The sequence below is a fragment of the Neoarius graeffei genome, chromosome 1 (genome assembly GCF_027579695.1).
Source record: "Neoarius graeffei isolate fNeoGra1 chromosome 1, fNeoGra1.pri, whole genome shotgun sequence".
Lineage (NCBI taxonomy): Eukaryota > Metazoa > Chordata > Actinopteri > Siluriformes > Ariidae > Neoarius > Neoarius graeffei.
In genome coordinates, this window is record NC_083569.1 from 118,670,655 (window position 1) to 118,688,882 (window position 18,228).

The 18,228-nt window shown below is 43.5% G+C and overlaps 1 protein-coding gene across 2 annotated transcripts in view; it reads right to left on the reverse strand.

Annotated features, from left to right (window-relative positions):
• Positions 1–16,285, reverse strand: part of dnajb6b (DnaJ heat shock protein family (Hsp40) member B6b) — a 138,617-nt gene extending 122,332 nt beyond the window's left edge. Inside the window, exon 1 of one of the 2 annotated variants that reach the window (XM_060915625.1) lies at positions 16,073–16,285. The gene's annotated coding sequence lies outside the window, so the exon portion shown is untranslated. The remainder of the gene's footprint in view (positions 1–16,072) is intronic. The other variant, XM_060915626.1, reaches the window with a different exon arrangement.
• Between the last annotated feature and the right edge of the window lie 1,943 nt (positions 16,286–18,228).

An 18,228-nucleotide genomic window follows, 5' to 3' on the forward strand; every position in this document is an offset into this window, starting at 1 on the left:
GTGTTGGTCATAATAACAGGGTTGGGTTGGGCCTTTGACTACAGAGAGGCAAGGAGTAAGAAAGAAGTCAGTCAGGAGGATGTAAGGCATACAGCGAAAGATGATACATTCAGCGAAACCACACCTACGCGGCAATGAGGCCATCCTTAAAAAAAAAAATCCGTTTCCTGTCCACCGGGTGAGCAAAAAAATTCAGTCGGGGGGGAGGGATTTTTTTTTTATATGGATGGATAAGAAATCGCAATGCTGAGTTTGCTTTTTCTTTCAGTACTTTATTACAAAAGCAGACATTTAATAAAATGACGGTTTAATCAACTGAAACTTTAAATTTTAAATGCTGACTGCAACATTTGCAAAACTTTTACAAAGGTACTTAAAATGTCCGACACACTGACTTTTTGTAGTTCTAAATCGAGCGTTAGGCCTAGTTCGGATGAAATTACACTATTAAAATGATCACTAAATGATTTGTTTTTCTGAATCTTTACTATTTTGTTGTTCGCTAGAATACCATTTTGCGATTTCACACTTAAGCAAATGTTTGAAAACTCCGGATCTCCTTCCTTCATAGTGGCTGCTGTTTTTTTGTGCCGCACGGCGCATGCGCAGAGCTGATTCAGTTCTATATTCTGCGCGGAATGCAGGGCTTTCCACAAGCGCCAGCTGCCGGCCATACAGCCGACTACACAATTAAGTCCAGCCGGCTACTTCAATGACTTATTTTTGTAGCCGACAGGCTCTAAATATTAATTTTCGATTTTAATAAAATTACATGTTTATCTAACGAGCTGACAATAATGTCAAACTGAACCGCACTCATTTAAGTTGTGATTCGCGCTGTTTGTACCGATAATAACCACAAATTCCCCGCAGACTTCGTTGATCAAGGGAGAGTAACTCATCCGCGGCCCCGACATGCGGTGTGCGCGTGCACTCGGCGGAGGCAGTAGTGTGTCGGGGCTGTCGGAGGGAACAGAAGCAGAGATGACGCTTATTTTGTCTCCGGTAAATCAGTCTTCTCTCGTTCAATTATGTGCTGGCATCAAAAGACACCGTTGGTTGTAAATGAACCCAAACTGAGTGGTTGGAGTGTATTTTCATACACAAATGGAGAAATGTTCGCTGAGTGTTTGTGTAGCCCCACTGCAGACCGTTGTCGTTGTTAATTCATAGCATGTTCAGCTGCGTGAATGTGTCATGCACCGAAAATAAGAGATTTACAAGCCAGGAACGCCTCATGATGCAATACGCAAGAAAAGAAAGAAGATTTACTGCCATTTTACTTTGTATTTGAGTAAAGTGAATAAATAAATGGTCTGTGGAAAATACATTTAATCCTGGGAACTGCATGCACAGGAGTTTATTTTGTGTTTACTCCCCCCCCGGCTGGCTACTTATTTGTCATGGCTGGCTAGTATGAGCCTTAGTGGAAAGCCCTGGGAATGCGGAAATGTCAAGTTCGAATTTAGATTTACGAACCCGAAAAAAAATGTCGAAAAACCGCCGTTTAAAAAAAAATTTCAACCGCACAAACGGCACTCACCCGACCGGTGGACCGGAAACAGAACATTTTTTAATAATGGCCTTAGTATAACATGCAGCCACCTTGTGCAAGCCAGATTTGTATAATGTGTTTGAGGAGTGATGTGAGGACAGAACTCAAACGCTGACCAGCACCTTGCTGACTTTTCCTCGACATGCTACAGTCACATGCTGGTGCTCTGATTAATTCGCGAACTAGCTCCCCGTAATTTATTGCAAGACATTAGCTCCCAGGCTTTTTCCTTATTCAACAGGTTTCTGCAGGAGTTTTGGAGCTTTTTATTGACCTGTTGAGCTTGCTAATACATGTTTGATGATTTGCTTACTCCTGGTACATAAACAGCAGTAATAATTAAAGCTCTGCTTTCACTGTTTGGTCACACGACTTCCTGCAACGTTCTCTGTAACATGCTCTTATGTAGATAAATTAAACCGTGACATGAAGGTGCTGAGTTACAAACTGAAGTATCTTATTCGACTGCTATTTATATCCGCTGTGCCCTTTCCAGCAAGCAAGTGAAGATGTTTAGCCAACACTTTGGGCAATATTTTGGTTTCCAAGTCCTGCATCACCCCGTCAACACACACACACACACACACACACACAGAGAGGAACTGGTGTACTGGCTGGAATAACCCAAAAGTGGTAGAACTGGAACTAGACTGAGGTTTGAGAGAATATGCAAAGTAAAGCAAGTTCCTCTCTAAGCTGAAGATCACCTCAGGCATTAGCAGGTGTTGGTCATAATAACAGGGTTGGGTTGGGCCTTTGACTACAGAGAGGCAAGGAGTAAGAAAGAAGTCAGTCAGGAGGATGTAAGGCATACAGCGAAAGATGATACATTCAGTGAAACCGCACCTACGCGGCAATGAGGAACAGAACGTGTGGTTATAGCCTGATCAGATCTGATCTGGCTTTCCAGTTGTATCAAACAAAAACCTCTTTTGCCAAAAAGTCTGTAGCACAGAGGTACACCAACTCTTTGGGTTGAAAGGGACTACGTATAGCCTTGAATGATTAGTCTATGAGAAACATTTTCTCATTTTAAAACAGCGTGTCATGGAGCACATGCCCCGCCTGAATCAGTTAGCTTGTTAAACCATCTCTCAACCCAGTAACGCTGATAATGCTCCAAGGTTTCATTCATGCATGCATGCATATTATATATTCTGAGCTCCAGAGCTCCTGATGGAGTTGAGATGGCATTTTCTTGTATTTTTCCTCGTCGGAGATCAGAAACGATGAGTCACAACTTTTAGTCCTTGAGTCACAGCATTAATGTTGTCTAACTAAGGTACCATCATCGGGTCGCAGTCAAAATCACTGAACTACTCTACGCCAATGACCAGGTTATTTTTGCAAACTCCGAGGAACTTCAGAGCATTCTTTCAATCTATGACAACACTTTCAAACAATTTGAGATGCAGTTATCATATGACAAGACCGAGACAATAGCATTCAATATAGGCAAAGAACTGATGCAAAGGGAGAGTCTCATACCGGTAACTCTTGGAGAAAACAGGATAAAGAATGTCAGAAGTTTCAAGTATCTTGGATAGACCATCACGAACTCTGAACACACCTCATTCTCCATCCACGCAAAAATTGAGGCAGTGTTCCAAAAATGGAATGAGTTAAAGCACGTGTTGACCGACAAGCGCATACGGCTGGCAACTAGAGTTAAATTTTTCACAACGTGTGCTCTATTGAGGTATTTCACTCACGTGACCAAGTCATGTGATGCTGCCATTTTGGACGGCACGGCTCGAATCAGTTTGAATGCGAGGAAGGCGACAAACGAAAAACATAAAAGAAAAAGGAGCGAGATGCAGAAAACACCTTCACTATCCAGCGACATAGGGCATTTACAGGGCGAGCAGAGGGAGAGGTATTTGCAAAAATTGAGGTTAGCAGGCTTAGAGAACGACGTTTACCTGCTTCCACCAGGATTGTTCACTGACGTACGGAAGTACACGAAGCCCTCGTCTTTACCTGACTTCGGCCCACATGATCTGTATACCTATGTCGTTAAAAACCCATCGCCATACACAGGTATTGATCTGAAAGCGTATACGAGTTTGGATGCCTACAAATATTTTGTGTCAGGCTGGGTAACATGCCTACATCAGCGGGTCGTCCCTGGAGCCGGTGGTCGCCATCTGATTACAGCTAAGGTTTGTTCATATTTTCATTTACTTTCGGTCCTCAGGATAAACAAAATGTTATTAAATGTCATTGAAATAACTTCTTAGTCTGTTGAGACATGGCCCGTTATAAATTTGCTGTTACCAGGCAATGACTAAGAACTGTATTATTAGGGTCGGTGTAGTTGTAGCAGTGTATTAGCAACTAGCTGTTAGCACTAGCTAATGTCAACAACATCGTAGCTGGTATGTTACTGTAGCAATATTTATGTTCAGTCATTTGGATGACTGTTAAAACCTTTCAGTCTCAAGTTTTTCCTTTACTGGATTTACTAGTTTACTGAGCCATCGCGCGCTCGCCGGCCAAGCCGGGAGCCATCGCGCGCTCGCCGGCCAAGCCGGGAGCCATCGCGCGCTAGCTCAGTAAACTAGTAAATCCAGTAAACGAAAAACTTGAGACTGAAAGGTTTTAACAGTCATCCAAATGACTGAACGTAAATATTGCTACAGTAACATACTAGCTACTGTTGTTGACATTAGCTAGCTTGCCGTCCAAAATGGTGGACACCGGGGCGTCACGTGACCCTGTGACGTCAGGTGAAATACCTCAATAGTGTCCAAGTGTGGGAACTGTCAGAGTATGAGCTCAGCAAAGTGGAAGTGATATGGCATGGCTTTCTTAGAAAAATGGTCCATGGAGGATTTGAGCGCAAGAATGCTCCAAGTTGGGTTGATCGTAGAAAAGATAAGGATTCGAACACACAAATGGAGGGTGATATTAACTGGAGCTTTAAGATATCCAATAAACAGCTATGGGATATAACCAGAACACCCTCAGTTCATAACTTCTGCTATCTGCAACATCTCAAATATACAGGTCACGTATGCCAGCTGGAAAACGGCAAACCCCAGAAGCAGGTGCTGTTCGACATGAGAAATTCAAGGAGGATATGGAATAGAGTAGAAAGGCTTCTGAGCATTGACATGCAACAGGATAGAAGGACCATGGTGGATAGGAGTGAAGTTTATGCAACTGCTGGATTGTGTATTCAGTCAGAAGCGCCCCAAGGCCATGTGCAAACCAAGAGGGAAACCATGATGATTACGATAAGGAGCAGAGCAACAAAAACGTCTCCTTTTTAAAACATCTTGAACATCGCATCACCAAGTTGCCATCCTGAATTTGGTTCACGCCAAAGTTGATCAATGCTCTGAAAATTGAAAGTCAAGCATAAAACTTTGGTGTCAATTCTAGACGGTGAAAATGGGTCGTCTCGTGTCCACACGGCAAGTGAAGTGAGTTTAGCACTGAATTTAGGAAAGATAGGCAGCGGTTATTTATTCAGTCTTTTTTTGACTTTGTTGAATCTGTTTATGAATCTCGGTACTTCAAATTCAATAAAAATAAAGGTTCTGCGGTCACTGCATGGTCACATGACTTCCCAGAAACATGGTCTCTCAAGTAGACAAGATAAACAAAGACGTGAAGGTGGTGCCAAGGTACAAACTGAAGCATCTTGTTTGACTGCTATTTATACCCACCATGCCCTTTCCAGCCAGGACACAACCACAGTGTCACAAAGAACCTCAACCTCCTTGGCTTTATCCATCCAATTCACCAGCTGACCCACACTCATCTCGGTCTCACGTTCTGTCCCTTTCTCCAGTCGTTAAGGCCAAACAAAATGTGTTTCCTGGGTTTTCAAAATAGGGTAGGTAGGTAAGGAAAAAAATTTATCCCAAAAGTTTACGACAAATTTTCTAGGGTAGGTAGGAAAAAGTGAGAAGTTTCCTTTGAAAACTTTTTTTGCAAAATACTCGTTAAACGTTTGCAACTGATCCCAGAATGTCAGAACTCTGTGATTTGTTGTAGGAAACAATGTTGTAGTTACTCTATAGTTCATTTGGAAATATTTTTAATTGTTGTGAATATCTTTTGCATTGCAATCGGCTGATTTGACAAGCAAACATTTCTGTCCACTGTGTCGCTTTTTGTTCCGAGGCGAACCTCCATTTTATAGGCACCCGAAGAATCGATGAAATATACTGCGCATGTGCAAGCAGTCATTTACATCCGACCCTTCGAGGCATGAACACAAGGGTGGACAGTTTTTCTACTTAAAAATCTAAGATAAGCATCATTGTAACACTAGCAAGAATACGCAGCATTGTTCAGCTACAGGTCCTTCTCAAAAAATTAGCATATTGTGATAAAGTTAATTATTTTCCATAATGTAATGATAAAAATTAAACTTTCATACATTTTAGATTCATTGCACACCAACTGAAATATTTCAGGTCTTTTATTGTTTTAATACTGATTATTTTGGCATACAGCTCATGAAAACCCAAAATTCCTATCTCAAAAAATTAGCATATCATGAAAAGGTACTCTAAACGAGCTATTAACCTAATCATCTGAATCAACGACTTGACTCTAAACACCTGCAAAAGATTCCTGAGGCTTTTAAAAACTCCCAGTCTGGTTCATTACTCAAAACTGCAATCATGGGTAAGACTGCCGACCTGACTGCTGTCCAGAAGGTCATCATTGACACCCTCAAGCAAGAGGGTAAGACACAAAGAAATCTCTGAGCGAATAGGCTGTTCCCAGAGTGCTGTATCAAGGCACCTCAGTGGGACGTCTGTGGGAAGGAAAAAGTGTGGCAGAAAACGCTGCACAACCAGAAGAGGTGACCGGACCCTGAGGAAGATTGTGGAGAATGGCCGATTCCAGACCTTGGGGGACCTGTGGAAGCAGTGGACTGAGTCTGGAGTAGAAACATCCAGAGCCACCGTGCACAGGCGTGTGCAGGAAATGGGCTAGAGGTGCCGCATTCCCCAGGTCAAGCCACTTTTGAACCAGAAACAGCGGCAGAAGCGCCTGACCTGGGCTACAGAGAAGCAGCACTGGACTGTTGCTCAGTGGTCCAAAGTACTTTTTTCGGATGAAAGCAAATTTTGCATGTCATTCGGAAATCAAGGTGCCAGAGTCTGGAGGAAGACTGGGGAGAAGGAAATGCCAAAATGCCTGAAGTCCAATGTCAAGTACCCACAGTCAGTGATGGTCTGGGGTGCCATGTCAGCTGCTGGTGTTGGTCCACTGTGTTTTATCAAAGGCAGGGTCAATGCAGCTAGCTATCAGGAGATTTTGGAGCACTTCATGCTTCCATCTGCTAAAAAGCTTTATGGAGATGAAGATTTCATTTTTCAGCACGACCTGGCACCTGCTCACAGTGCCAAAATCACTGGTAAATGGTTTACTGACCATGGTATTACTGTGCTCAATTGGCCTGCCAACTCTCCTGACCTCAACCCCATAGAGAATCTGTGGGGTATTGTGAAGAGGAAGTTGAGAGACACCAGACCCAACACTGTGGATGAGCTTAAGGCCGCTATCGAAGCATCCTGGGCCTCCATAACACCTCAGCAGTGCTACAGGCTGATCGCCTCCATGCCACGTTGCATTGAAGCAGTCATTTCTGCCAAAGGATTCCCGACCAAGTATTGAGTGCATAACTGAACATAATTATTTGAAGGTTGACTTTTTTTGTATTAAAAACACTTTTTTTATTGGTCAGATGAAATATGCTAATTTTTTGAGATAGGGATTTTTGGTTTTCCTTTACTTTTTTGCCAAAATCATCAATATTAAAACAATAAAAGGCTTGAACTACTTCAGTTGTGTGTAATGAATCTAAAATATATTAAAGTCTAATGTTTATGAGTACATTACAGAAAATAATGAACTTTATCACAATATGCTAATTTTTTGAGAAGGACCTGTATGTATTCGATTGCATCTAACGGTGACCCCTGTCTAGAAATGCCTACGAAACTTGGCTTTGCTGCGACCTTCGGTGTCCGAGTTATAAACGTTTAAAGGTGGGCTGGAGCCATGGATCAAATCAAAAATTAAGTCGCTGAGCAGCGCTTGCACTGTGGCGAATGACTGGCCGAGGCACCGTCCTACCAGGCCGTGCCCGTGCTGGTTTGAAAGGGCTGGGGTAGAGGGAGGTGCGTGTTGGTTGTCAATTTACTCCTGATGGGCCTGGTGTCTTTCGGCAAATACCGAGTGGTTTATATGACATGCCCTAGCGGTTCCCGTTTGACTCGCCAGGTGGCTGCCAAGCAGGTAGGGTCGGGCGCGAGAAATAGTTTGTTTATCGTGGTCATAAACAGTTGAAGGGTCGCAGTGTTTTTACAGGGTCGGTCAGGTAACCAGAAACGCATACTATATTATTTTGTTTGGCCTAATGTATACTACTTTAAGTCCTCCATTACGCTGCTGCATCACTAAACCTGTTACAAACATAACACAAAAGTATCCTTTACCCGAGTCTTTACAACTCGACAGCTACAAGTTACAACAGGGTTTCTCAGCTCCACACAGTGTCTCACAAGGTTTCAGGGTTTTCCTTCACTCAATACACCTGATCCAGATCATCAGATAACACTCAGGCCTTTCATCAGGTAGATCAGGTGTGTTAAGACCGTAAGAACCAGAGCACTCTTCGAGCGAGCCATGAAAACTTAGCACTCTTGGTATTATAATGTACTTTAAAAACCGAGCATTATAGTTAAAGCGAGACGGCCTTTCGATTTCATAAAATCGGTGAAATTTAGCTCCCTCTGAAATGTGGTCATTGTGATATCTGTTTATTTCTGTAATATCTCTCAAAATATCAGGCCATTCTGTGGCTGGGAAGTTATTTAATTTGAGGGGATTAAAGCAAATAATGTAGAGGAAAATGCTCTGTTCACGCAGTCAAGCAGACAGAGGAAGTCCGTGTGCACATGCGCAGGTTTACCTTCTTCTTTTGGGTTTTACAGCAGCTGGCATCCACAGTGTTGCATTACTGCCATCTACAGGTTTACCTTTGAGCGTGCACTGACAGTTCCATCATTCTGTCGCTAAACGAACAGCTGATCACACCGAGGTGCTCGCTGAGCGCCGATATTTATTAGGTTGGTCCTGCGTTTCCTTTCCTTCATAAATAGCATATCTTTTCTTCTCGCTTTCTTTCCGTTACTGCAGTCGGTCTTTCACGTTTCATTTGCACACTCACGTCCTCCATTTTTCTCTCGTTTCAAATTTGTATCCCACAATGCCTTGTGTGAACGGGGAAAGCCCACCACATGATGTAGTATCTTGTATTGGGTCATGATGAAGCAGGGAAAAAAAAAAAAAGATACATCGTTCTATTAAAAAAAAAAAACCTAATAAAATTGGAAGTCTCTGATTCGAATTCAATAGTTTTCGGTCCACTAAACAAAAGTAATTGGGTGTCGGGAAAATTCTTATGGCCTACACTTGAAAAATCTGAAAGGCAGCCTACCTTTCATATTGGAAAAAAAATTTCCATAGCATTTTCTGATGAAGTAACATTTTCTTTTTTCTACAAAGTGTCGCAAATGAGGCGACGTTGTTAGTTTGATTATTAAAAGCAACAAAATTTATGACATCCAATCAGAATCGAGGGTTCAACAAAACCAGACACACTATATTAGCAGCTAAGCGCCTTAGGGCCGGGATATACTTGACTGGTACGCTTGCTGACGCTGCTGCTATGCAAGCGGTGTACTGACTACAGACCCTTTTCAGTCACGTGACCTTCGTAAACGCGACCGCCATTTTGGACATGTAGTGAACTTCGGCTCGAATCAGTCTGAATGCGAGGAAGGCGACAAACGAAAAACATAAAAGAAAAAGGAGCGAGATGCAGAAAACACCTTCACTATCCAGCGACGTAGGGCATTTACAGGGCGAGCAGAGGGAGAGGTATTTGCAAAAATTGAGGTTAGCAGGCTTAGAGAACGACGTTTACCTGCTTCCACCAGGATTGTTCACTGACGTACGGAAGTACACGAAGCCCTCATCTTTACCTGACTTCGGCCCACATGATCTGTATACCTATGTCGTTAAAAACCCATCGCCATACACATACACGCCAACGTCCGAGGTTCCGGAGCGCGCTCCGGCCGAGGTTCCCCCTCAAATTAAGCAGCACGCTCCGGCTTGCTCCGGAGCAAGCCGGAGCGCGCTGCTTAATTTGAGGGGGAACCTCGGCCGGAGTGCGCTCCGGAACCTCGGCCGGAGCACTCCGGGAGCAAGCCGGAGCGCACTGCTTAATTTGAGGGGGAGCAAGCTGGCGCACGCTCCGGAACCTCGGACGTTGGCTCCGGCAGCTATTTATACTGGATCCGGTGTAAATAGCTGCCAGATCATAATTACAGTAAACTAGTAAATACAGTAAAGGAAAAACTTGAGACTGAAAGGTTTTAACAGTCATCCAAATGACTGAACGTAAACATTGCTACAGTAACATACCAGCTACTTGTTGACATTAGCTAGTCAACAATAGCTACTACAGAAGAACAAAGAGGTTACGATGGGTTATTTTAACCTATTTGGTTACACACTCGCCGCCACAGAATGTTAACAGCAACGTAATGCCTTTTCTGGCTAATTTTATTCGTCTTACCTCCAACAAAGTGGTCACTACACAAGCGCTGGTATGCCGAGGGCTGCCAATCTTTCCTGTTAATGGCCGCTATCCATCTTCTCCGTCGGGATCCGATAAAATGATAAACCTTGCCTTGTTTGTTGATGGTTACTACATCCAGGTGCACAACAATATAGTGGCATGATGGAAGTCTTGCTGAAAATAAAAACTTTCTTTGCTGCCGTTCCTCAATGTTGGCTGTGGTAAACTACTGGTAGTACATGTCCAAAATGGCGGCCGCGTTTGTCGTGACGTCACGTGAAAAGGGTCTATACGTGCATGAGTACTTTAAGTAAATCTGGAGGATTCCAGCAGGTGGCAGTGTGAGAAATCATCAAGGTGGGAAAACAACGTCCAGTTTCGCTGTGTTGTGAGCTGAGGGAAGAAAGACGCTGAATAAAAAAAGATGACAATTTCTAACCTGCTCCATCAGCTCTTCCTCAAAGCGTTCACCCATGTTGATAACTTCAGCCTAGTAAAGAACAATGCTGACGTCATGTACCAAAACATGAACACACTGCCACTCCAATTTTTGTTGGCACTGCAACTCGCAGACGCGTTGCGTTAATTTCCGACGACGTGCTCAGAGGACGCATCAAAAGAGCGCTGGGAACGCATGGCAGCCATGATGCGTGCGCGGAAATGTTCTGAGCGTCAAGTATTTTCCAGCCTTATTCATCACACTGGATACAAATGAAATTATTCAGAAGTTTTGTAGGAGTGGTTATGCAATAAATCTGACATTCATGGAAATCCAGTTAAATCTGGGGAAGACACACTTTGGTGTCTTTAATATCCTGCGTCCCACTCCACATTTCTTGTTGAACTTCTTGGAGTTTGTCTTTTCCAAATGGGATTAAACGAAAGAACACAGCAAAAAGTTATCACAAGCAGGAGGAAATCAATACGGAAAAGGGCTCTCTCACAGATTAAATCAGCAACCTGCCTCCGAGTCTGCGCCAATGAGGCTGGATTAATCCCATTCAAGCCTCGTCCAGCTCTCATGTTTCATCTGAACACATCAGTCCATCTGACCATGCTGTAGCTTCATGAACACCAAATGTAGCTCTTAAGAATGATTTGGTTTACAGCGAATATGTTTCTCGTGACTGATTACTGTAACGTACTGCGATTTGTCCCTGCCTGACAACGACTAACATTTTCTGGAAAGGCATTTGATCAGACAAGTACAGGATGACTTGCGGACATTTTCCACTGGATTATTATTATTTGTGTTTGCTGCAAAGACAAAAGCTCTAAAACAAATTATGGTTGTGTGTGTGTGTGTGTGTGTGTGTGTGTATTTTAATAGCAGAACTAAATGCACAACTATATCTACAGTGGTATACAAAAGTTTGGGCACCCCGGTCAAAATTACTGTTAATGTGAACAGTGAAGCAAGTTGAAGATGAAATTATCTCCAAAAAGCATAAAGATGACTCGTTCCCTTTATATTTTAAGCAAAAGCAATCTTTATTTTCATCTTTTACATTTTCAAAATGACAAAAAAGGAAAAAAGCCTGAAGCAAAAGTTTGGGCACCCTGCATGGTTAGTACCCAGTAGCACCCCCTTTGGCAAGTATAACAGCTTGTAAACGCTTTTGGTAGCCAGCCAAGTGTCTTTCAATTCTTGTTTGAGGAATTTTCATCCATTCTTCCTTGCAAGTCTTCCAGTTCTGAGAGATTCCTGGGCCGTCTTGCATGCACTGCTCTTTTGAGGTCTATCCACAGATTTTCAATGATGTTCAGATCAGGGAACTGTGAGGGTTGTGGTAAAACCTTCAGCTTGCGCCTCTTGAGGTAGTCCATTGTGGATTTTTAGGATCATTATCCATTTGTAGAAGCCATCCTCTTTTCAACTTCAGCTTTTTTACAGATGGGGTTATGTTTGCTTCCAGAATTTGCTGGAATTTCATTAGATCCATTCTTCCCTCTACCCGTGAAATGTTCCCTGTGCCATTGGCTGCAACACAACCCCAAAGCACGACTGATCCACCCGCATGCTTAAAGATTTTACCTTTGCTTGGTGCTGCCAAAAAGTTCCATTTTAACCTCATCAGTCCGCAGGACTTGTTTCCAAAACACATCAGGCTTGTTTAGATGTTCTTTTGCAAACTTCTGATGCTGAGTTTTGTGGTGAAGACACAGGAGAGGTTTTCTTCTGATGACTCTTCCATGAAGGCCATATTTGTGCAGGTGTTGCTGAACAGTAGAACAATGTACCACAACTCCAGAGTCTGCTAAATCTTCCTGAAGGTCTTTTGCAGACAAGCACGGGGTTCTGATTTGCCTTTCTAGCAATCCTACAAGCAGCTCTCTCTTACCCCTTTTCCACCAAATCAGTTCCAGGGCTGGTTCGGGGCCGGTGCTGGTTCACAACTCGTTCAACTTGCGAGCCAGCTGAGAACCAGTTTGCTTTTCCATAGCTCACGGAGCTACGTCATTGCGTCGCTGTATACGTCATTACGTCGCTGTATACGTCATTACGTTGCTACGTTTGCATAAACCTTGGCGCGAATATCGAAGCAAAAACAACACGGAAGCAGCAGCAGCAACAACAATAATAATAATAATAATAATAAATGACTTCGCGTCGCTTAAAAATGGCGATCTTTCGCGGTCTTGTTATTGTTGTTGGTCTTAACAACTCTGCCCCCCTTGCTGATGTAAGCGGTTCTTTCCTCTGGCCCAGCAGAGAGTTGGTGCTAGCCTGGAACCGTTTTTTCTGGCCCAGAGCCAGTTCTTTGTCAGTGGAAACAGAAAACCCGGTTCCAAACTAAGCACTGGCCCCGAACCAGCCCTGGAACTGCTTTGGTGGAAAAGGGGCATCTGAAATTTTTCCTGGTTTTTCCAGACCTTATCTTGACCTCCACTGCTCCTGTCAACTGCCATTTCTTAATTGCATTTCGAACTGAGGAAATGGCAACCTGAAAATGTTTTGCTATCTTCTTATAGCCTTCTCCTGCTTTGTGGGCCTCAACCATTTTCAGAGTGGTAGGAAGCTGCTTAGAAGAACCCATGGCTACTGATTTTTGGGAGTAGGTTAGAAGAGCCTGGGTATTTAAAAAGCTTTAAAATTTGCATCACCTGGTCTTTCCGATCAAGGAGTGTGAACAAGCCATAACCCTAACAAACTAATTAAGGTCTGAGACCTTGGTCAAAGTGATCAGAGTGCTCAAATCTCCTAGGGCTCCCATACTTTTGCAAGTTACTCCTTTCCTTTTTTCACTCTAAAATTGTACAAAACCAAAATAATACACCGATATTGCTTAAAATGTTGAAATGTACTTCATCTTTTTAAGATATTTTTTTGGGCTTTTTTCACCTTTATTGGATAGGACAGTGTAGAGACAGGAAATGAGCGGGAGAGAGAGACGGGGAGGGATCGGGAAATGACCTCGGGTCGGAATCGAACCCGGGTCCCCGGATTTATGGTATAGCGCCTTATCCACCTGAGCCACGACGCCCCCGTGTGTTTCATCTTTAACTTTATGCCTTTTGGAGTTCATTTCATCTTCAACTTGCTTAACTGTTCACAGCAACTAATTTTGACCAGGGGTGCCCAAACTTTTGATTACGACTGTAAATATTTATATTTATTATAACACCAGGTGGCACGGTGGTGTAGTGGTTAGCACTGTTGCCTCACAGCAAGAAGGTTCTGGGTTCGACCCCAGTGGCCGACGAGGGCCTTTCTGTGTGGAGCTTGCATGTTCTCTCCGTGTCTGTGTGGGTTTCCTCCCACAGTCCAAAGATATGCAGGTTAGGTTAATTGGTGGCTCTAAATTGACCATGAGTGTGAATGGTTGTTTCTGTGTATCAGCCCTGTGATGAGCTAGCGACTTGTCCAGGATGTACCCTGCCTCTCGCCCACGGTCAGCTGGGATAGGCTCCAGCTTGCCCCCTGCATGGGATAAGCGGTTACAGATAAAATCAAACATTATAACACCCATAAGAATAGTTCACGAAGCTCTTAAGCCAGTATCTCACTGGGCTGCAACAGCCTGCGACTAGCTGGAGACACAACAATTGCGATAAAATATGCAAATTAGCAACAATTTTCACTTGGAATCACACCGAATTGATATTCGTATATTTTACCGCAATTGTTGTGTCTCCAACTAGTTGCAGCCCAGCGAGATACTGGCTGAACTTGCACTTCCTGTCTCATGGAAACTGACTCAAGAAGGGTTCGTGACGGCTTTGCGACACCAGCGACGCATTTGAAAGAAAAAGAAAGCACAACTTTATTCATCACACACTTATGAAATTTCCTCTCTGCATTTAACCCATCTGAAGCAGTGAAAACACACATGCACACACACATACCCGGAGCAGTGGGCAGCCAAGCTAACAGCGCCCGGGGAGCAGTTGGGAGTTAGGTGCCTCGCTCAAGGGCACCTCAGCCCAAAGCCGTCCCATATTAACCTAGCCTGCATGTCTTTGGACTGTGGGGGAAACCGGAGCACCCGGAGGAAACCCACGCAGACACGGGGAGAACATGCAAGCTCCACACAGAAAGGCCCTCACCGGCCGCTGGGCTCGAACCCGGAACCTTCTTGCTGTGCTAGACCATGCTAACCACTACACCACCGTGCCACCCAATTTGCTGGTATTTTGAGAGAAATTTTGTCGCACGAATTTTTTGAACATGTTCAAAATTTCAGCAACGAAGGAGCAACACTTTACGACTCATGCGAGGAAATTGAGAAGCCCTGTGAATGTTTCAAGACAGTTTCGAAAGTCTCTCGCGAATGACGTTCGCAATTTGTCGCAAGCTGTCGAAGCCCAGTGAGATACTGTCTTTATCCAGAGCGACATACATCATACCCGGGGCAGCTGGGGGTCAGGTGCCTTACTCATACCCCTTTTCCACCAAATCAGTTCCAGGGCTGGTTCGGGGCCAGTGCTTAGTTTGGAACCGGGTTTTCTGTTTCCACTGACAAAGAACTGGCTCTGGGCCAGAAAAACCGGTTCCAGGGTAGCACCAGCTCTTTGCTGGGCTAGAGGAAAGAACTGCTTACGTCAGCGGGGGGGGGTGGGGGGGTGGAGTTGTTAAGACCAACAACAATGTCAAGACCGCGAGAGGGCGCCATTTTTAAATAAGCGATGAGATATCATGGATGTAGTAAAGCAGCAGTCATCCATTATTATTGTTGTTGCTTCTTCTTCGTGCTGTTGTTGCTTCGATGTTCGCGCCAAGGTTTATGCGGACGTAACTGACATATACAGTGACGTAATGACGTGGCTCCCCTTAGCACCCCGAGCTATGGAAAAGCAAACTGGTTCTCAGCTGGTTCACAAGTTGTGAACCAGCACCGGCCCCGAACCAGCCCTGGAACTGATTTGGTGGAGAAGGGGTATCAAGGGCACTTCAGGCATTCCTGCTGGTCCAGAGAATCGAACTGGCAACCTTTTGGTTCTAAAGCTGCTTCTCTAGCCATGGCTTCCCCTGCTACCATGGCAACACTTCCTCTTGTGTTTGTCCCAACAGTAGGTATTCCAGTATCAGATTAATGGAGGAATGTTGGACGGTTCCCAGTTAGGAAAAGGTACCAGACTGTGTTTTAATCCACAAGAGATGACAAAAAGAAGAATTTTTTTTTTTTTAAAGATGGCAGACCTGTTTGTGAAAAAGGTTTCTAGAAGGTTCAGACTTTAGAGATTGTGATAAGTGAAATAACAGTTTCTGTTTCTAAATGATGTGTTTGAAGAAGCTTCTGGAAGGAAAAAAAATTTTCAACCCAATTAAGGTACCTGTCCATCCAGGAAATTAATTAATTAAGATTAATTAATGTGCATCTACTGAACCCCATGGAGAAGGAAGAACTGCCCACATGGTCAACACATGGAAATAAAGATTTAATATCATTACAGACCTGCTGCGCGCTGCTGTCCTGTCTCTGACCTCCTCAGGATGAAAATCACTTTATTTTATTTTTAATTTCAGTCCTGAGGTCGCTGTGTACCGATTAACTCTAAAGGAGGAAAATAACTGAACTGTGTTTACAAACCCAAAGGCGAGACTTTATTCCAGACAGTTCGCTCGCGACAAACAGGCACAACAAGCTTTGCGCATGCGCTGAGGGAGGAGGAGGTGAGGGGGAACCGGAGCATGCGCGCTGTTGTATAACAGACTCATCTGCCTGGCTATACTCAGGGTTGCCATATCCTTGGTTTCTCCTCCGCCATGGTAAATTATTATGTGTATATGAAAGGTAGACTGCCTTTCAGATTTTACAAGTATAGGTCAGAAAAACATTTCCCCGACACCCAACTGTTTTTGTTTAGTGGACCAAAAGCTACTGAATTCGAATCACAATGTGGGCACGTGGGCCTGAATTCTCCGCTATTTTATCCTGCTTCACCATGACCCAATTCAAAAGACTAAAGGGCCCCGTACACCAGGGGTCTTCAATCCTATCCGCAAAGGGCCGGTGTAGCTGCAGGCTTTCATTACAGCCAAATTGGAGGCTCACTTGATTGTTGATTGGAGACGAGGGTGAAATGATTAAACAAGTGAAATCAGCTGTAGCTCCTGCTTGGTTGGAATGAAAGCCTGCAGCCACACTGGCCCTTTGCGGATAGGATTGAAGACCCCTGCATACACGTTCAAAAAAGTCGTCAAAATTTTGTATCAAAATTTTGATATCAAAATTTTGATACAAAGTTTGATCGTGTGTAGGGTGTTTTGATGTCAAAAATTTGATGTCAAAATTTTGAACCCAAATTTTGACATATCAAATCACTTTGATATTTTTTGAAGAGTCGTCAAATTATTGATGCATGTGTGGGGGGCTTTATTGTTTGTTGACGCTTCAGACAAAAGATGATGGCCTCGCAAGTTTCAATAACTATCTTTCCAATTGCTTGCGGAGACGTTGCAGTCAGGAATTTCAAGTCTTCAAAAGAATTTCCAGATGCCAGGTACCTCAGTGTGATGGACAAGCGTTCACTTGGTGGTATAGATGAACGCATCACAGTGTCTTCTTTCAATATCAATGGCTTGACAAGGTCCAATAATTCATCGAAGGATGGGGCATCCATCCTAAGGAAATTACGGAAGTCCTCTGGTTCTTTGAGATGAAGTTCTCTGAGGAGGTTGATGTGACCATACGTTCGCCGTTTCAAAAACCAGTCTTTCGACCATTTCCGTCGATGCCGAGGCGGTTCATTGTCCAAAGCGAACACAAGTGCTACGGCCACTGCTGCGTCCATGTCAAAGTTTTTGACAATACTGAATTTTTGATAGAAAAAACATTGAATCGTGTGTGGACATTTTACATCAAAATTTTGCATCAAAATTTTGATATCAAAATTTTGATACAAAATTTTGATGACTTTTTTGAACGTGTATGGGGCCCTTAACCCTGTGTCTGAAATCGCTGCCTACTCACAATATAGGGAACTTTTTAGTGGACCAAAAGCATACAAAATCAAACAATTAATGGCTTTAGGGCAACGTGGGCCTGAATTCTCCGCTATTTTATCCTGCTTCACCATGACCCAATTCAAGAGACTAACCCTGTGTCCGAAATCGCTGCCTACTCACAATATAGGGAACTTTTTAGTGGACCAAAAGCGTACAAAATCAAACAATTAATGAGTTTAGGGCAACATGGGCCTGAATTCTCCGCTATTTTAGCCTGCTTCACCATGACCCAATTCAAAAGACTAACCCTGTGTCTGAAATCGCTCCCTACTCACTATATAGGGAACTTTTTAGTGGACAAAATCAAACAATTAATGACTATAGGGGCACGTGGGCCTGAATTCTCCGCTATTTTATCCTGCTTCACCATGACCCAATTCAAAAGACTAACCCTATGTCTGAAATCGCTCCCTACTCACTATATAGGGAACTTTTTAGTGGACAAAAAGTGGAAAAAATCAAACAATTAATGACTATAGGGGCACGTGGGCCTGAATTCTCCACTATTTTATCCTGCTTCACCATGACCCAATTGAAGAAACTACCCGTGTCCGAAATCACTCCCTACTCACTAAAAAGGCACTTTTTAATGGACCAAAAGTG